The sequence below is a fragment of the Salmo salar genome, chromosome 07, assembly GCF_965601325.2.
Source record: "Salmo salar chromosome 07, fSalSal1, whole genome shotgun sequence".
NCBI classification, from domain to species: domain Eukaryota; kingdom Metazoa; phylum Chordata; class Actinopteri; order Salmoniformes; family Salmonidae; genus Salmo; species Salmo salar.
Genome location: NC_138297.1, coordinates 53,656,014 through 53,672,097, shown reverse-complemented (window position 1 = coordinate 53,672,097; position 16,084 = coordinate 53,656,014). Strand labels below are relative to the sequence as shown.

General features: G+C 41.0%; 1 long non-coding RNA gene across 1 annotated transcript; it reads left to right on the top strand.

Moving 5' to 3' along the window:
* The first annotated feature begins 1,828 nt into the window (after positions 1-1,828).
* Positions 1,829-5,297, top strand: LOC106609520 (uncharacterized). The gene is made up of 2 exons (XR_001329709.2): positions 1,829-3,177; positions 3,349-5,297. It is a non-coding gene; the product is annotated as an uncharacterized LOC106609520 (long non-coding RNA).
* The last annotated feature ends 10,787 nt before the right edge of the window (positions 5,298-16,084 follow it).

Genomic DNA, 16,084 nt, shown 5'->3' with positions numbered 1-16,084 from the left:
AATGGGTTATTGCTGTTACTCTGTGTAGACCACATCATCACTTGATGCAGACTGATAAACTGCTGAAGGACAGTATTCTGAAACAAGATGTAAAGTATTACAGATTCAAACACAACAGGAAGACTGCTGTATAGCTGGCTCACAACAGAGAGTCACTTTCAGTTGAAAACGGACATTTAATATGCTATTTGTCAATGGGACAGAACATGCAAAGACAGTTTGTGTCTTTGGAAAGGGCCTTTGCAAATATGTATAAGCAATATTGACAGAGCTTTGGAAGTTCTAGTGCTGTAGTGGTTCAGACACAGTTCTGAGGACCTTTGGGCAGAGTTGTGGAGTAAAATAGCAGAACTAGTTTAGCACCTGTTCTCCAAAGGAGCTGACAGGGTGACCTGCAGAGTATATGGTTGGACGGCTGGACTCAAGGTTAGAGTGTCCTCTTCCGCCCTTGAGATCACACGCAAAAACTCCAGGAAAGTTTTTACGTTGCGCCTGCCGCCTGCTCCTTGCTGACTGGCAGCTCATTAGGGCAGCGACGCGCCATGCACGTGTTTTCTCCCAGACAGGCCGCACCACGGGCTGCATGCTAATTGGGGAGGCGTAGCCGGTGTTGAAACGACCTTGTGTCCGCACCAGGCTCTGATTATGTGAGGGGGGGCGGCTTGGCGGGACGCCCACGCGGGCGATTCGCAAACACGTTTTGTTGTCTGCCTAGCAGGGGGTCTCTCTCCTCCTCCGTTCCGTCTTGCTACTCCTCACCCCTTCTTCCTCTCGTGAAGCCTTGGTTCTAATCTGACCTCCAGGTTTCATAGCAAAGTCAGCCAACTCTGACCACTCATCCAACGTGAGAGCTGTCAAAGGAAAGAGAGAGTGAGAGAAATGAAAGAAAGAGAGAGATGTGAGAGGATAACAAATAACGTTGAATAAGGACACACATAGAAGAATAGAAGAATGTTGTAGAAAATAATTCTACAAACAAAGTTAGACTTTTCCAGTTGGAATCAATGCAGCATGTACGGTTATGTTAGTTGTAACCTAATGCTATACTTCTGCCGAGTCATTCACCAACAGGCAGAGAAATTTGAAGGTGCACTATGTAGAAATCACTCTGCCATTTCCTGGTTGCTAAAATTCTAATAGTTTGCCTAATTTCAGTTTATGTGACAAAACAAGCAACCATAGTGTATAGAATCATTGTACCATCTAAATCGTTGTGAAATATTTTTTCAATAACTGAAAATATTGTATTTTCAGCTGTTTGAAGCTGGTGTACTAAACCGAAAGTAAAAGAAGCAAAAACGACAGATCTATAACTAACATTTCTATGTGAATTTAATCCAGTTGCCCAAAAAGTTACATATTGCAGCTTTAACTGCAATATTTTTGTCTTTCATAACATTGTCATCATATGGTAGATATATCATAGCAGAGCTCTCTTCTCACAATGCAGGAGGCAGGTTTTCAGAGTAAAACATTATGACTGGAGTAGGCTGAATAAAAGCCAATCAATGATCCACAGTCGCATGCACACACACACACACACACACACACACACACACACACACACACACACACACACACACACACACACACACACACACACACACACCGTGGAGAGGGTTGCCAGCCAGAGTGTTTAAGTGCCATCAGTCCTCCTGCCCTGCCCTCGTAGATAAAGAGGGACCTGCCATCAGCCACACGGCCGTCTCGTTCAGTCCTCATTAAAAAGCCATCGTATTAAGAAATCATTTCAGCTTGTCCTGATGAGCCTTTTATTGCCTACTGTAAAATATTTTCACTTATCGAGGAGTCGAAGGGAGTGGGAGTGCTATGAAGAACGAGAGGTAGAAAGAGAACGAGAAAGAAGCTGAATGGAAGATTGCAGAGGAGGACAGATTTGATTTTTAAGAGCATTTTATCATGTAATTTTGAAGGCTATTTCATCCTCAAGGGTGAAATGCTGGCTTTGGCTTCTCCAACATCAGATATGGCTGTCCTATCTTGCTGCAGGAAAGACTCTTCAGAGAATTGTCGGCTAAGTTGGGAAGGGGTCTTCAGGCCAGGTCTTGGTTGTGTTGAATTATTGAGTGCAGTAGTCTGTGTGAGGAGTTGCTCCATGATTTCTTTGGACTTGCAGTATTAGGGCAGTTTTCTGACTTGGATGTGTTCTTTGGTCTTTAGCTCAACGGGTGTATCATCGTGAAACATGTCGTAATAGCTGGAGAGATGCTGGTTATTAGAAACAGTGTTGAGGGGAGCTTCCTTCTACTAACATCTCCTATTCTCTTGCATGCAGTTTGGTTTGGTTTTGGGGTGTGGCTCAGGGGCAGCCATTACAGCAGTAGCCCATTACTCATCCTCCTAGCTGCTGTCTCGGGGCTCCCGCTCCAGTGCTAATGCAGATTACAGGGATATATGAGGGCTATTTTGTTCTCAGTGGGGTGGGAATGATCACTAGCAACCGTAGCTCTCTCAGATGCGCGAGTATACATCTGTTCCCACTGTGAAATCGCACCCAAAGATCCATCAGAGCCAGAACCCAATCAAATCTGTGGATAGTACATAAATTACACGTTAATTAGCACTTTATAGGAGTTTAATTATTCATGTACAACATGTTAATAGATGGCAAGGCCTTTGCAGTTTGGGGTAGTTCCAGAGTCCACTACTAATGGTTAGAGTGAGTCATTATTCATCTGTTGTGTAAATAGCCCATTTGTCATGTAGTGCTATTGGAGCTAAAATGTTTGAGCAATCTGTCTCTCCAATAGCGCCAGTTTGAGGCAGATCAATCGATCTTTTTACAATAAATATGTCACTGCTCATTGTGTGCCATGTAATACTGAACCATTTGGAACAAAATTGAGACGGGAAAAAAATAGGACACTTTGAAAAGAGAACCTATTTTTTGCACATCTATCAAACGAGGTCCATAGGGTCTTATAGGAGGCTTCAATTGTGCTGCTAATGGCAGTACTACTAACTCAATTTTTACTGCTGCCATTAACAATAGTGATGTTTAGAAATGGTGATAGTAACTGTCACAGCATTACATTTATATTATTTGATATAATAATTATAATAATCTATCCCTCCGTTCTTCTTTCAGGGCCCCACAAAATCATTTGGAAGAAGTTGTTTCAGCGACCAACATGTCAGCAATTATCACATTAACAGGTGGGTCGGCTGGTGTCACCATCTCACATACAGGTTAGTCATGTCTTCTGAAGACATCTATTATAGAGATAGAGCGAGGTTATCGGTCTATATAATATTTTAAGCATTGACCATGTTGATAACTGTACCTGCAATTTTGTAACCCCCCATCCTCCCTCTTTCTAAAAACAGGTCACAAGATGTGCTGGGCTCCCCCTCCATGAATCCCAAGAATCCCATCATGCCCTAGGAGTTTAAAAGCTCCAATCCAGCTCGAACTCAACCTCACATGACTCCAGTTCCCATCACCAACTTGACTCCAGTCCCTTGTTGTTCAGTCCTGCTGTTTCCACACAGCGGTCTAGTTGTGACAGTGGCTTTCAATGAGAATCCAGTTGGCCTTCCCTCTCTTGTACCCCTCATTAACGTTGGCCCCCATGTCAGAGCCCTGGGCTGCAGAGGGGAAGGCTCTCATGGTGTCTCTGCTGTACGGAGAGCCAGATCTGATCCCAGCCATGAGGAGCCCACAGGCGGAGAGCCCTGTTTAAAATTCCGCTCTGCAACGTGTCGGCTTTCCAATCCACCGGGATTGCATTATTAAACTTACACAAGCTCATTTCCATACAAAGCAGGATATCAGCGGCAGAGAGTCATGCATATTTATCGCCGTGTGCCTGGCTTACGCACGAATACACTCGCACAATAACCCGCACGCAGGCATAACTTAGTCGTGGTACATAAGTGAGGAAGGAAACCGAGGTGCATTCCTAATGGTTTGAGCATGAGAGGTCCTGAGTGAGGATGGTCAATGAAATCTACATGTCAATCACCTGACAAACCGACACATAAACAGGCAGTTTCTCACACGCAAACAGAGGAGAGGAGATGAGTTACACTTTGAGATCTGACGAGAAGTGTATTAGTGAAAATCTACACGCAAAGTAATGCACACACGGTCCAGCCAAGCCTCCACTTGTCCATGTTGACTGTTCCCTGCTAGTAGCTAGTTCCCTCAATGTCCCTGCCTGTGTGTCTCCCCCCGTCCCTACGTCCCGGCTGCCCCACTGTTCTTCTCCTCCTCCACTAGTTTCCGAGCACCGGTTTCTCCTCTCCTCCTCCTCCCCCTCTTTTCTTCCTTGCCCTCCTTCAGGTGATGTCCGTCCCTCCTCCTCCTCCTGTGAGATTGCTGCTGTGTCTTATGGCTTTTTATTCCTACGTGAGGATAGATGTGTTCATGTAGGGATAGAAGCCACTAAACACACGGTGAGAGGTCAACGTGCAGGCCAGTAGAGCCAAGGCTTCCTTTTCCACACAGAGCAAATACCCTGCGGTGAAGTTATGGTGGAGTTTACTGTCTAACTCTAGGTCTACATGCAACCGTTAAGTTACTTCTAAACAGAAATGCCAAACACATAGGCCTAAACAGAATGGCAACTCTCAAAGACCCACCAACAAAGGCCCAGTACTAAAGGCTGTAACAAAGCCAAAGAAGGTCCTAAGATATAGTCCAAAACTAGTCTGTAATTCACTGGTTATCAAACAACCTTGTTCAAGAAATCCTTAAGAAAAGGGAAGCCATGTTCTGCTAACAAATGGATGGAATACTTCAAGCTAAGGTAGGTCCACTACATCCATCTAAACTGAGGTGAGTTTCGTCCAGGTTCCCAACCCCAAATAGGATGAACATTAGAATCCTGAGATGAATCATTGTAAAGCGTGAAATGTTATTCTATGTGCTTCATAAAACCTACTTCTAGCTGCCATCATAGCTGAAGTGTAATAATTCAACACCCTCACTAATGTACATGAATGTTCACACTATAAATCTACATCACAACACATGATAGGAGCATCAATTATTGACAGTGTTTTCTATAGACCTCAACGCTTTCAGGGAGAATATGTTGGAATAGATTACTGCCAATGGATTCACTGCCTGAGGCAGAGTTGAGTTGATGCATTAATATAAAGTCTTTGTATGTATATACATGCATCTCTGTCTTTTAAGAATCTATCTCCTGGCAGACTTTGATTTTCCTGTAATAAATAATGCTCTTTTGTGTTTTGTGTTGTTGCCGTTCTTCATTTGTTTTCATATTTTCAATGGTGCGAATTGATTAATAAATTATGCATTCAGCCAACCTTCTGTACCGATCTGTTTCTTTTGCTCATCTGCACTGTTATTTAAATGATACACACACACACACACACACACACACACACACCAAAGCATTGTTTTCGCAACATCTCAAATGAAATGCTGAAAGGCTGTCGCAGGGGTTGAAAAGTCTAAATTCCTACTCATTTCGTATGTAAATAGCAATTAAAAAACACACCCAATCATGACCTTTGACCCCTAACACTTGTAAGAGCACTGTGTTGAATCCTTTCATAAATTGTCAAAGGAAAATGTTGATACATTTGTGCCAATGTGTTGTCATAAAAAAAATAAATCAAGGCAATATTGATGGGTAAAAAGTTGACACTGGCTTGGCAAACAATATTTCGGACATGATTGTCAGGGAAAGCCAGAGAGAGTTTGAGTGATTTCAGGGACAGGCGAACCGTGACAGCAGAGTGGAGCGGAGCAGTCTGGAGTGAGTGATTGAGTTAAAGTGGAAACTTGATAGAAGACCAGCATGTTTTTCTTCTTCACTGTGGTTGGGAGCAACCCGCCCACACACACCAGCCATTTGTCTGGGGGATCCAGTTTGTGGTTTCATGATGAAACTAGAGGAAATCCGACTGCTGCCGGCACACCGCACATTCTCTTTTCTATTTCTTCTCTCCTTTCTTCAACAATTCCTCCTCATAGCCTTTTCCCCCGAGCGCCGCTTCCACTTCTTACCGCAATTAGCGGAACGCAAAGAAGCCCACTTGTTTGTCAGCACGGAAATAAAATGGTAATTGGATAATCCGTGGAATTTCGGCAGTGTGTTCGGGGAGTTCGTAATTAAACCTGAACTTCTGATAAATATTGATTCAGATGAGCCCAGCGAGTGAAACGCATGCTAAACAACTTCAGGATGAGCCAAATGTAGCCTAAACTATGCCAGTCAAAGAAGGATTAAGCTGTATTTACACAGGCAGCCAAATTTGGATATTTTTTTCACTAATTGGTCTTTGGACCAATCAGATCAGCTCTGAAAAAGATCTGAGGTGATAGGTCAAAAGACCAATTTGTGGTAAATAAATATCAGAATTGGGATACCTGAGTAAATGCAGGCAGAGTCATGTGTATATTTGTTTCCCCATTAATTCAGAAAGTGATACTCAATGGTCATGTCCGAAATCTGTCTTGCCTACTTTTTACTAAAGCGGCATACTGTATTGGCTGCTAATCGTAGTACACACTATTTTGAATGTACTGTTTAGTAAAAATGATGCAGTAAACAAAACATGTCAGCATATTAGGACTCACATATACTGAGAATGCGTCATCTAATGCACAATTGCATTTCCCGCCAATTGTTCATTTTTGGTACAGCCTGTCCTGCCAGCGGATTATCAGTTGCTGTCAAACACACATGGGTCTGAAAAGACGATTCTCTTCCTCAATAGCATGCAGCCAATTCTACTAGATGAAAGGCCTAAATTAGTTTGACATTTAGCGTTTAAACAATGACTGACAGGGGAATGCTGTTTGGAAGCCACCACACAGCCATTTTGGTACTCCTCCATTGTAAAAAAAAGATTTCTTAAGCTACAGAAATGCATTTATTAACGTCTACAGTCGTTTTGACAAGTATATTCTAATACAGACACCTTAATGCATACTTTACAATTATATTATGTAAATAAGACATAAACATGAATAATATATAAAAACATATTCCTTAAAGTAGTTTTTAGAGAGTGCAAATGTTACTGTCCCAACTACAACAAGGAAATACTTAAATACATGTAATTATGTCCTTGAAACATTTTTGTGAAATGCTATAGCATACCTTCATTCCTATGGAGGACTGTGCCTTCTGAGGAGTACCAATATTTTTTATAACATTTTTTTATTTCACCTTTATTTAACCAGGTAAGCTAGTTGAGAACAAGTTCTCATTTACAACTGCGACCTGGCCAGATAAAGCAAAGCAGTGCGACACAAACAACAACACAGAGTTACACATGGAATTAAACAAGCGTACAGTCAATAACACAATAGAAAAAAATAACGTTTATATACAGTGTGTGCAAATGGCGTGAGGAAGTAGGCAATAAATAGGCCATAATAGCAAAGTAATTACAATTTAGCAGATTAACACTGGAGTGATAAATGAGCAGATGATGATGTGCAAGTAGAGATACTGGTGTGCAAAAGAGCAGAAAAGTAAATAAAAACAATATGGGGATGAGGTAGGTAGATTGGGTGGGCTATTTACAGATGGACTATGGAATATGGCGACCAATGCCTTCAAAGCCTCTCATTGGCCAATACATAGCATCAGCAATCCAGGGTTTATACACATTATTTGATTTAAAGCGTACTCAAATGTTGAAATTGGCTACTACAGTATTTATAACCCAAGTATACTGTAGGTATGGGTTTTCGGACAAGGTCAGTATCTGCGTCCTCAATACCAGTAGTTTATTTAGTCATCTTTGACCTATAGTGAACCTTGCTGCTGAGTCTTATTGGCTAAATATGTCTTAGCAAAACATATCTCACAATAACGCTTCCTTATCCCAGGTCCTCAAACAAGTGTGTCAGCAATCTGGCAGTGATCACAGTGGTTATGACTTTTTAATGGTTTGTTAATGGTCTTTGCTGTGTTGCATCCCAGCTGCCCAAACAACATTAATTGCTTAAATTGCTGCTGCTGTGTCCAGTATCAAGCTAAACCTGTAATTACTGAGAATGTTTGAGTTTTGCTCAGTCAACAACTGGATAATGTTGGCTAGAAAATAATTCCATTCCTGATAGGAATGGCTATATTCTCTCCCCACAACCATCCAGTGTAAGGTTCTGCTTTTCTTTTCTTAGTCAACCTTGTGTTCTTTTTCTTTGTGTTCTTGTACGTAGCCCTGTTTCTTTGTGTTCTGGAACGTAGCCCTGTCTTTCATTTTTGTTCATTGATTTCACCTGCGTTCGTTTCTCACCTGGTCTCATCAGCTCCCTATTTAGTTCAGTTCTTTCTGTTTGTATGGTTGTGAGGTACTGTTTGTTTTTGACTGCCTACCTGTGTTTGACCATTGCCTGCAACCACGATTCCTGCCTTCTGTGAAGGCTTAATAAACATCTGCCGCACTCTGCGCGTGAATCTACACTTTTTTCTCCCTGAGTATTCATTACATCCAGACAGGGTTGCATACTATATCTGCTGCATTTCTATAGGGTTATATTTCTATAGGGTTATATTACTATAGGGTTATATTTCTATAGGTTTATACTATTATAGGGTTATATTGCTATAGGGTTATATTTCTATAGGTTTATATTTCTATAGGGTTATATTATTTCTATAGGGTTATATTACTATAAGGTTATATTTCTATAGGTTTATACTATTATAGGGTTATATTGCTATAGGGTTATATTTCTATAGGTTTATATTTCTATAGGGTTATATTATTTCTATAGGGTTATATTACTATAAGGTTATATTTCTATAGGTTTATACTATTATAGGGTTATATTGCTATAGGGTTATATTTCTATAGGGTTATATTTCTATAGGTTTATACTATTATAGGGTTATATTACTATAGGGTTATATTCTATAGGGTTATATTTCTATAGGTTTATATTTCTATAGGTTTATATTCCTATAAGGTTATATTTCTATAGGGTTATATTTCTATAGGGTTATATTACTATAGGGTTATATTCCTATATGGTTATATTACTATAGGATTATATTACTATAGGGTTATATTACTATAGGGTTATTTTTCTATATGTTTTAGTTACAACAAATAATCCCACAATCTGCATTTTCCCCAGGACTTGAATTATAGCATGTATGTACATCCTATTAATGGTCAGTGAAGTGAATGTTATTACTACAACCCAACATTGCTATAAGAGCTACACAGTTCCATTTGATGAACCCATCGTGTCTTTGCTCAATGAAATATGATCGTCTACCTGTCTGAATAACTTAAAATATCAGTTCACAGCCAAGCCACAATTGGTGCAATCCAGTTTGTTGTGGTCCATGTTGAATAAAACAAGCCAATAGGTACTCCAAAAAGGTTTTCCTGCAAAGAAAATTGCATTCACCACTGAACAGGTGCTTGAAGATAAATGAGACCTGATTGAATGTCCAGTTGAAGACAATTTGTCCCTTCATGCCGTACACATACAACCACCTACCTACAGCATGGACTAATGTCAACATCGATCCCCAGCACTGTATATTAAGGTAGTGCATAAGTAAAGCAGCTCAGTGATCACACCTGAACCCAATACTGGGTACAGACTGAAATAGACACAGCGCCCCCTGCTGTTGGCTGATTCTGCAACACCCACTCACTTTACATGCCACTCACTGTACACTCTTACACTCGCTATCTAGAACCTAAAATGGTTCTTTGGCTGTCCCCATAGAAGAACTCTTTGAATTACCCTTTTTGGTTCCATGTAGAACTGTTTTTGGTTTCATGAAAAAACATTTCCACAGAGGGTTCTGCATGGAACCCAAAAGGGTTTTACATCAAACAAAAAAGGGTTCTCCTATGGGGACAGTCGAAGAACCATTTTAGGTACTAGATAGCGAGTGTAAGAGTGTACAGTGGCATGTAAAGTGAGTGGGTGTTCTACACTCAAAAATTCTAAGAGTGTAGAATAAACCTTTCTGAATCCATACATGATAAACACAATCAGATTGTGTTACCTAGAGTGTCAGCCATTCCAAAATGCCACAGGGCAAACTTAACCATTATGGAATTAAAGGAGCCACAATGAGTCCCAAATGATGTGGTTTGACCTCATATAATTTCACAGCTGTTAGCCAACATATGAGCCTATTTTTGTCCTATTTGGACTATCTACAATATACTCACTGGTTTCTACAATCGATCTGAAACAAAGTGTATTAATACAAAATGTACTCTCAAACTTTTCGTAATGCTCATGGCAGTGTATGAATGGGTTTGACTTTCCTCTCACAGTGGGCTATTGATTGTGTCTGTGCCCCAGCTGAAGTCTTCCCAATTAGAAGATGCAATTGCTACGCTCGACAAGTGTTCCTCCCTACAGGTGTCATCTGATTTAGCATGGTAGAACAATGATCAACAGTGCTCACAACTGGGGTCTACTTCCATCCCCTCCTTGTACACATTTGATTAAATTAATTAGTGTAATTTGCTCTCAAGCATTCAGCGTAACACAGAACCCCTACTTTTCTCCACCAAGATCCTGGTTTGTAAATACAGAGAATCACTATCATACATAAAGAGTGGGATTAGTTAGAGGGGAGTGTCTCACTGATTGGTATCTTTATGGGAATGCCTGCAGGAGCACTGACTGGGTGTACAGCCAAGGACACAGAGGAGGATATTTGTAAAACTTTTCTACCACGATAAATTTACTGTCTGTTCATGGAAAACCAATTTAAGAATTGACATGAAAATGTGGCGCTCCCTCGGAATACTAACAAGAAGTTGAAGTTATATTCTCAAATATTCATTCTATATTATCAGACTGTTTTTTTATTATAAATATTTTTTGACAACGAGCCAAATGTTTCCTTAATGCAAGAATGCAGTTATATGCCGTGTTCACGTGCTAGTCGGAACTATAAAACTCAGACATTTTTGACTTACTAAATGGTTGAAAGCGGCACACTTAGAACTACAACCAGTTAGCAAGTTGGACATTTCTGAGTTTCCTATAGTTCTGACTAGCACGTGAACACGGAAATAGGCCTACTTGTAAAATCATCATTTCTGATTCCTGGTTTCAAAGACATTATCTTTTAATTTTATTGGTAATCAATAAGTATATTTCCTCCCTCATTCTCTTACTCCAAGCCTATAAAAAGTGCCTAACAAAAGTAGAGTGGAGGGCCTCATCAAACAAAAGACACTAAAAAGAAGCCTGCGTTATGTTCAGATAACAACAGGCTTTCAGAGCAACCAGCAACACAGTACACACAGCAGTGCAAACACACACACACACAAACCAGCCAGGTCACCTGTAATACAAGTCAGTATTCAACGTCTATCCATGTCTGAGGATGTCGGGAGATGACGTGGAAACCGGCCACTATGGGCAACAGTGAGCGCTGTTACCTTCAAGTAGGTTTTGGTTTTGCCGGGTGTTGTGGACAGGGATGGTGGATGGGCGTAAGCATCCGCCTCTGATACCAAAACGTTGCAAGTTCAAAACCAGCAATAGAAAGTTGTTTTTTAGATTTTTGTTTTAAGCCTTTCCCGAACTTTAACCCTTACCTTGACCGTTTGGAGTTAATGCCTAACATTAAGATTTTGGAGTTAATGCCTAAACTTAACCTTAAACACTTTGAAATGTGACATTTGGAACAACTTCGAAATTTGATGTTTGAGAAACATGGATGAACGTCTAATTCTGACGTGAGACTGTGAGAACTAGTTGACGCACACACACACACACACACACACACGCACACACACACACACACACACACGCACACACACACACGCACACACACACACACACACACACGCACGCACGCACGCACGCACGCACACACACACACTGTTGCCGTCTCCATGATGCCAAGGATTAATTAGCACAGCAGACTATCGGCCCATCTCTTGCCAGAGAAAGCTCCGTCCCTTGATGAAGTTGGCTGTGCCACCTGTCTCAAATATGCTTCTTCACCACGTTCCTCCGCTTTTCATTCATTCCCCCATTCCTTACTCATTAATTTTGCAGCCATCCTTTATCCAGGTGGGTTCACCATCGCTTAGCGACAGGGTTAAAAGTAAGATGTAAATCCACCTTGTTCATATGCTTTCATTCTTCTTGAGGACACTTGGTCATGTTAATGAGGGAAATGTCAAACGTTACCGTGTGTTATTACAGCAGTATGCCACGTTTGACTATAACGGACAAATGTTCCATTGACAGTCCTTTATTACAGTTTGACTTGTGGGCTCTTTCATTCTAAATGTCCTGACAAACATCTAAAGTGTGTCTTTAGAGGAAACTGTATTGTCATTAGCTTATAGTTTAGTAGATTATTTTTACCCAACTGTAAAGTGTCCATAGAATCAGTGGTGATTTTAGCAAGTATATCTTGGTGGGGCAAACAATACATTTTTGGATTCACCTTGTTGTGCTGTGCTCACTTGAATAGGAATGTGGCGTGGTGGTCCTTTGTGGGCAAATTTTGTCATCAAACTTTGTTATCAAAGTCTGGCATTCTCCGGATTTATGGTGCTTTCAAGACAACTAGGAACACTGAAAAAAACAAAGTCGAATCATGATGACGTCAGTGATCTTCAGGTCGGAGCTCTGGAATGAGACCTGAGTTTCCAACTTGCAATTCCAAGTTGGATGACCGTTCCAAACTTATTTTCCCAGTCTGAGCTTGTTTTTTTCCAAGTTCCCAGTTATCTTGAACGCACTGAAGTCTGAGATGTCCCAGTTCCGAGTTTCTAGTTGTTTTGAGCGCGGCTGAAGTCATGCTGGATTGACAGCATGGCCAATGTTGAAGGTTTATCCTTTTAAGCTTGGAAAAGAGACCCTTAAACCCAGACTTGGACCACACACACACTCCACTGAATAGCAGTCTAGTGATTGCTTTGCAATGCTTGCAGTTAGCCACTGATTCCTTCCAAACCACTCATTGTTGAATTAGCGATTTCAAACTTCTTGTGTAATGTTTATGTCCAATGGCTGATGAGCACCGATAGGTTTTATCTATAATTTCTCTTCATTATTTATCTTCATATGACAAGGATTAAAAATTATTTGCCGGTAGATTGTCAACTTGATTCCTGATGATGACTGCTAGCTTGCTAGCTAAGATTTTGAAAGTAGGATGTTGACATGATCAGTCCAATCAAAGCTACTGTAGATATAACGTGATTTGACGTCATTTTAGCTGTGGCCAATGACCTTGAGCCTTCTTGGATGGGCACTTCTAATGTAACTCTATGGCAGCACCCAAAGGGCTTGAATCTTTTAGCTCTACCATATATTTTGCAGTGACGTAGTATCCCCATGAGTGACTGAGCCAACACTGAGCCAATCACGGCACAAGTAGAGAACATTACCAACCCCTGGCTGCCCCACCACCACAGAAAGCACTGAGCTCGGCTGAAACACCTGCATTTTGGAGCTGCCTTACTCAAGAAAGCAAAAAAGAGACCAAGTTTGAATGCAGCTTTATTAACTCAATGAATGTATTTTTTTCTTTACATTGTTTGCAAACTGATATGTGACACGTATTAATGCAAAAATAACATGCAAAACAGGTGCCCCACCTGCACTGAATGACGGGTCGCCACTGCATACAATATAATTCAAATTCAAATTGGCTTAGTAACAGAAGGCATCTCAGAGCTTCAGCCTGATCTGATCTGGCTGCAGAGTGTATTATCCTGCCCTGATCAGTCTGGAGCTGCTGCTAATCTAACCTCAGAGAGACGGAGCGGAGCGGCAAGGAGGGAGGCTCCCTATCAGTGCCTGAGTCGTTGAACCTGGTTAAATATAGAAGTGGACGAGATGGGCATCGATTTTTTTTGGAGTTGACGGCCCAGACTGACAGCGCTGAATGCAGCAGGCTTCACAGAGCCGTCGAGGGAATTTGCCAGACGAAGGTGATGAGATGAGATGGAAAGATCACGGCTACAAAGCTGCACAGCTACGCGCTCCAAGTTCCCTCCACCCCAGCACAGCGACGGTCTCCCCCAAAGTAATTACTGCACACACCCCCACTCTCCAACTCTGAGAATGCAATAGGATTTTGGCTGGCTGAGCACCAGCCTGCCTCATCGCACTCCTTTTTGCCAAAAAGGACGCACACACACACACACACACACACACACACACACACACACACACACACACACACACACACACACACACACACACACACACACACACTACAACACAGTCTCAGTCATCCTTATATCTCTTTCCCCCCTCCAGCTATACACCCCCTCCCATTTACAGACAAACGCTCAACTCAATTGCTATACAATTACTAAACTATTGTGCAACAATATGTTAATAGGTCTACATTCATTGTTGTTACTAGTGCCACCAAAAATAATTTTTTCTGATATCAGGATATAATTTTCTGTCTCCTACTGTATGTTTTAGCCCTGCTTTCTTTCAGCAGGAAGTCACAAAGGCTTCTGAATCTGCCTGTAGCACAATGCATGCTCCACTTGCATCCTAATACACCTCCTCCCCCTACAACCGTCATGGTCAGCCACAGATGATCTCACTCTTTGATTGGCTTGAAATGTCCTCAATGTTCAGGAGGGCACTAGGGCAGAGCGGCTGTTTGCAATCTACCGTGGCCAACAAGGGAATCGATGACCTATTTTCATCCCAGTGACCTGGGCGAGATAAACCGCAGCTTATCATTTTACCTGAGATTGATTGAGGCCAAGTGCAAAGACCCACCTCTGCTGGCTTCCTGACATGTAGAAAGACAGAAAGTTTTTATCTAGACAGCCCTGTCAGTAATTCAATAGCCCTTTGGGCAATCAGGAGAATGGTCTCCTGTTTAAGTCTATGGTGACTCATTTGAAGTCATAAGGTCCTAATCAACCAAACTTGGGATTCTGGGTTCTAAAATATTACCGCTAGGCCTGTAGCTTGGGTCTTTAATTACAACATGCTGTCATGCTGTCGTTCAGGCACCATATTGTACTGCCCATGGACTATGAACAAATGTGTCGAAAAATAACTAATGACACATTGTCCTGTTAAATAAATAATACAATTATTTAACAACTGGATTGGTGTATATTGAATAGTGGCCTTGCTTTGTCTTATCATTTCTGACTCATTTCACTACTGGTATGTTGAATCAAATCAAATCCAATTTTATTTGTCACGCGTCGAATACAACAGGTGTAGTAGACCTTACCGTGAAATGCTAACTTACAAGCCCTTAACCAACAATGCCGTTTTAAGAAAATAGAGTTAAGAAAATATTTACTAAATAAATTTGAGTAAAAAATTAAATACAAAAAGGTAACAATAAAATAACAATAATAATGTCACTCATTTAATTTGTTATAGTTTAATTTAAACTTTCATGTTATCTCTTTTGAAAATTCCCTCAATGTCCCCAACATAAAGTGGCGTGGCTTAAAATCCTCTACCAGTTTCACAATTGTGAAATGTATTTCATCAGAATCCTGTACTTAATGAAACTATTTTTTTAGGAGGGACTTTCTACCTTTTTCTATCAAATGTCACACTTCTAACTATGGAACACTACATGACCATTTCATAATATGAGGACAAAATAGAACAGGTTTTTAAACAAATTTAATGAGCCTTTTGAGGCCTTGAGACATTTCGCCTAATGAGGCATTCAGGTTCGTCTCTCGCTCTTCCTGCCCTTGTGGTCTGTCCACCCCTGGTTAAATTGTATGAGTATTGAGACAGATCTCTTTCTTTTGTCTCATCGCTCAATTATAACCCCAATCAATTGCGATGGGGACATGAGTCAGACACACAGGTTGACGGTAGGTCCGCAAACTGACAACACTACTCGAATACTGATCTATGAAACACATAGACCAATCTAACATAACTCATGAATCAGAAATAGCTGGCAATACCAAGACATTCATAGTAATTCACTGGATACACAATATGTGACTACAGATCCTTTCATGGACGAGCCAACGTGTCAACAGTGGTAGATGCTCTGTTCCATCTCTTAACAAGTTCTCTTTCAAAAGTGACTGTTCAAAGTGATTATCCTATTAACCTGTGTGGGTTCTGTACTGTAACGTGTAACAATGTTATTACTAG